Source organism: Nothobranchius furzeri, unplaced genomic scaffold, assembly GCF_043380555.1.
Source record: "Nothobranchius furzeri strain GRZ-AD unplaced genomic scaffold, NfurGRZ-RIMD1 Scf154, whole genome shotgun sequence".
Classification (NCBI taxonomy): domain Eukaryota; kingdom Metazoa; phylum Chordata; class Actinopteri; order Cyprinodontiformes; family Nothobranchiidae; genus Nothobranchius; species Nothobranchius furzeri.
In genome coordinates this window covers 40,001-45,000 of record NW_027223170.1, presented here as the reverse complement: position 1 = coordinate 45,000, position 5,000 = coordinate 40,001, and positions in this window count along the sequence as shown.

The window sequence follows — 5,000 nt, the reverse complement described above, 5'->3', positions numbered from 1 at the left end:
GTTCTCGCCCCGGGACTTGGGTCAGAGTATAGCCCAAGTTGAGCACTTGTGTCGGCCTAGGGAGGCTGTGCCGGGCCCCCTGGAGATCTAAAGGATGACCATGAGGTCAAAAGGATGACCAGTAGTTGTGGTTCTCGCCCGGGACTTGGGTCAGAGTATAGCCCAAGTGGAGCACTTGTGTCGGCCTAGGGAGGCTGTGCCGGGCCCCCTGGAGGTCTAAAGGATGACCAGTAGTTGTGGTTCTCGCACCGGGACTTGGGTCAGAGTACAGCCCAAGTGGAGCACTTGTGTCGGTCTAGGGAGGCTGTGCCGGGCCCCCTGGAGGTCTAAAGGATGACCAGTAGTTGTGGTTCTCGCCCCGGGCCGTGGGTCTGAGTATGGCCCAAGTGGGGCACTTGCGTCGGACTGGGGAGGCTCTGCCGCGCCCCCTGGAGGTCAAAAGGATGACCAGTAGTTGTGGTTCTCACCCCGGGTCGTGGGTCCGAGTCTGGCCCGAGTAGATCACTTTGGTCGGCTACCGGGGGGTGTGCCGTGCCCCCTGGAGCCATGGGAGTGAGCTCCAGCAGACTGGTATTTTTCGGAGAACCAGGCCCACACTCCTCAGACTTTGTGCCCAGGGACAGGCCACCAAAATCGGCCGCGGCTCGTGCACTTTGCCCCTGCGTTTCTCCCAGAACCAGAGCCGGAAAAATCCCAAAATTGATGCCCAGAGATAGTCGACTCTGCCTGGAATAGATTGCCACCCAAACCCGCCAACTCACGCTGGTTTTCCGATGGCCTCACCTACTAACCCGAGCATGGTCATCGCTCGCACCTTCCAAAACCTCCAGGGGCGCAGGCACTTTTCATTTACTGGCCATAAGGCCGACCGCCTTAAGCGTTAAGCGATAAGCGAAAGGCTTAGTTTGGACTTAGTTTTTGGAGCGACGAGGTCGCCGTTTTGTCAATTCTGAACCGATTTTCACGCGGTTTTCGACTGCCTGCGCCTGGGGAGCCGCCCAGAAGCCCCAGGCAGTGTTCTGGGTGGACTTCCGGACCGGTCCGGACCCGGTACCGGCCGGGGGAACCGCACCACGCCTCTCGGGCGTTTCTACACCGATTTTCGCGGGGTTTTCGACTGCATAGACGGGGCCACCTGCTGCAGGGCCCGAGGGAGGGCCTGCCTGAGCTGGGTCCGACGCAGGGCCCGGTTCCTGGAGCCCGCTGGGGGGGGGGGGGGGGGGGGGTTCTCTAAGGCTCACGGCGGGCTGCTGAGGGGCCGGATCGGATGCAGACAGGCGCTCCTCTGCCCAGGTCTTTGCTCCCCTGCCCCACTAGGAATGGAAGACACACTGCCAACAGCTTCTGGAGGGTGATGGGCCCTGCTGCAGACCAGGTCCGACCCAGGTTTCAGCTATCCCACCCCGCAGGGACTTAAAGACACACTGCCATCAGCTTCTGGAGGCTGCTGAGCTCTACTATAGAGCAGGTCCGACCCAGGTTTCAGCTCCTGCAGCCCACTAGGACTTAAACACACACTGCCATCAGCGTCTGGATGGTGATGGGCCCTGCTGCAGACCAGGTCCGACCCAGGTTTCAGCTATCCCACCCCGCAGGGACTTAAAGACACACTGCCATCAGCTTCTGGAGGCTGCTGAGCTCTACTATAGAGCAGGTCCGACCCAGGTTTCAGCTCCTGCAGCCCACTAGGACTTAAACACACACTGCCATCAGCGTCTGGATGGTGATGGGCCCTGCTGCAGACCAGGTCCGACCCAGGTATCAGCTCCTGCACCCCGCAGGGAATTGAAGACACACTGCCATCAGCTTCTGGAGGCTGCTGAGCTCTGCTATAGACCAGGTCCGACCCAGGTTTCAGCTCCTGCACCCCGCAGGGAACTAAACACACACTGCCATCTGCAACTGGAGGCTGCTGAGCCCTGCTGCAGACCAGGTCCGACCCAGGTTATGGCTCTCCCACCCCCCTGGGACTTAAACACACACAGCCATCAGCTTCTGGATGGTGATGGGCCCTGCTGCAGACCAGGTCCGACCCAGGTTTCTGCTCCTCAACCCCGCAGGGAATTAAAGACACACTGCCATCAGCTTCTGGAGGCTGCTGAGCTCCGCTGCAGGCCAGGTCCGACCCAGGTTACAGCTCTCCCACCCCGCAGGGAATTAAAGACACACTGCCATCAGCTTCTCGATGCTGCTGAGGCCTGCTATAGACCAGGTCCGACCCAGGTTTCTGCTCCTGCACCCCGCATGGACTTAAACCCACACTGCCATCGGATTCTGGAGGCTGCTGAGCCCTGATGCAGACCAGGTCCGACCCAAGTTTCAGCTCTCCCACCCCGCAGGGGATCAAACACACACTGCCATCAGCTGCTGGAGGCTGCTGAGCTCTGCTATAGACCAGGTCCGACCCAGGTTTCAGCTCTCCCACCAGGCAGGGACTTAAACACACACTGCCATCAGCTGCTGGAGGCTGCTGAGCTCTGCCATAGACCAGGTCCGACCCAGGTTTCAGCTCCTGCACCCCGCAGGGACTTAAACACACGCAGCCATCAGCTGCTGGAGGCTGCTGAGCTCTGCTATAGACCAGGTCCGACCCAGGTTTCAGCTCTCACACCAGGCAGGGACTTAAACACACACTGCCGTCAGCTTCTGGAGGCTGCTGAGCCCTGCTGCAGACCAGGTCCGACCCAGGTCTCAGCTCTCCCACCCCGCAGGGACTTAAACACACACTGATATCAGCTTCTGGAGGCTGCTGAGCTCTTCTATAGACCAGGTGCGACCCAGGTTTCTGCTCCTCCACCCCGCAGGGAACTAAACACACACTGCCATCAGCTTCTGGAGGCTGCTGAGCTCTGTTACAGACCAGGTCCGACCCAGGTTTCAGCTCTCCCACCAGGCAGGGTCTTAAAGACACACCGCCATCAGCGTCTGGAGGCTGCGGAGCTCTACTATAGACCAGGTCCGACCCAGGTTTCAGCTCCTCCACCCCGCCATAAGCTGCTGGAGGCTGGCTTCCGCTCCTCCACCCCGCCATCAGCTGCTGGGGGCTGGCTGGCTGCTGGAGGCTGGCTGCTGCTGCTGCTGCTCCTCCACCACGCCATCAGCAGCTGGAGGCTGCTGAGCTCTGCTATAGACCAGGTCCGACCCAGGTTTCAGCTCTCCCACCAGGCAGGGACTTAAACACACACTGCCATCAGCAACTGGAGGCTGCTGAGCTCTGCTGCAGACCAGGTCCGACCCAGCTTTCAGCTCCTGCACCCCGCAGGGACTTAAACACACACTGCCACCAGCTTCTGGAGGGTGATGGGCCCTGCTGTGGACCAGGTCCGACCCGGATATCAGCTCTCCCACCAGGCAGGGACTTAAACACACACTGCAATCAGCTGCTGGAGGCTGCTGAGCTCTTCTATAGACCAGGTCCGACCCAGGTTTCAGCTCTCCTACCAGGCAGGGACTTAAACACACACTGCCATCAGCTTCTGGAGGCTGCCGAGCCCTGCTGCAGACCATGTCCGACCCAGGTTTCAGCTCTCCCACCAGGCAGGGACTTAGAGGCACGCTGCCATCAGCTTCTGGAGGCTGCTGAGCTCTGCCATAGACCAGGTCCGACCCAGGTTTCAGCTCCTGCACCCCGCAGGGACTTAAACACACGCAGCCATCAGCTGCTGGAGGCTGCTGAGCTCTGCTATAGACCAGGTCCGACCCAGGTTTCAGCTCTCCCACCAGGCAGGGACTTAGAGGCACGCTGCCATCAGCTTCTGGAGGCTGCTGAGCTCTGCCATAGACCAGGTCCGACCCAGGTTTCAGCTCCTGCACCCCGCAGGGACTTAAACACACGCAGCCATCAGCTGCTGGAGGCTGCTGAGCTCTGCTATAGACCAGGTCCGACCCAGGTTTCAGCTCTCACACCAGGCAGGGACTTAAACACACACTGCCATCAGCTGCTGGAGGCTGCTGAGCTCTGCTATAGACCAGGTCCGACCCAGGTTTCTGCTCCTCCACCCCGCAGGGAATTAAAGACACACTGCCATCAGCTTCTGGATGGTGATGGGCCCTGCTGCAGACCAAGTCCGACCCGGGTTACAGCTCTCCCACCAGGCAGGGAATTAAACACACACTGCCATCAGCTTCTGCTGGCTGCTGAGCTCTGCTGCAGACCAGGTCCGACCCAGGTTTCAGCTCCTGCACCCCGCAGGGAACTAAACACACACTGCCATCACCTTCTGCTGGCTGCTGAGCCCTGCTGCAGACCAGGTCCGACCCAGGTTTCAGCTCCTGCACCCCGCAGTGGATTAAAGACACACTGCCATCAGGTTCTGGAGGCTGCTGAGCTCTGCTGCAGACCAGGTCCGACCCAGGTTATGGCTCTCCCACCCCGCAGGGACTTAAACACACACCGCCGTCAGCTTCTGGATGGTGATGGGCCCTGCTGCAGACCAGGTCCGACCCACGTTTCAGCTCTCCCACCCCGCAGGGGATGAAACACACACTGCCATCAGCTTCTGGAGGCTGCTGAGCTCTGCTAAAGACCAGGTCCGACCCAGCTTTCAGCTCTCCCACCAGGCAGGGAGTTAAAGACACACTGTCATCGGCTTCTGGAGGGTGCTGAGCCCTGCTGCACACCAAGTCTGACCCAGGTTTCAGCTCATCCACCCCGCAGGGACCTAAACACACACTGCCATCAGCTTCTGAGTGGTAATGGGCCCTGCTGCAGACCAGGTCCGACCCAGGTTTCAGCTCCTCCACCCCGCCATCACCAGCTGGAGGCTGGCTGCTGCTCCTGCACCCTGCCATCAGCTGCTGGAGGCTTCTGTTCCTCCACCCCGCCATCAGCAGCTGGAGGCTGGCTGCTGGAGGCTGGCTGCTGCTCCTCCACCCCGCCATCAGCTGCTGGAGGCTGGCTGCTGCTCCTGCACCCCGCCATCAGCTGCTGGAGGCTGGCTGCTGGAGGCTGGCTGCAGCTCCTCCACCCCACCATCAGCTGCTGGACGCTGGCTGCAGCT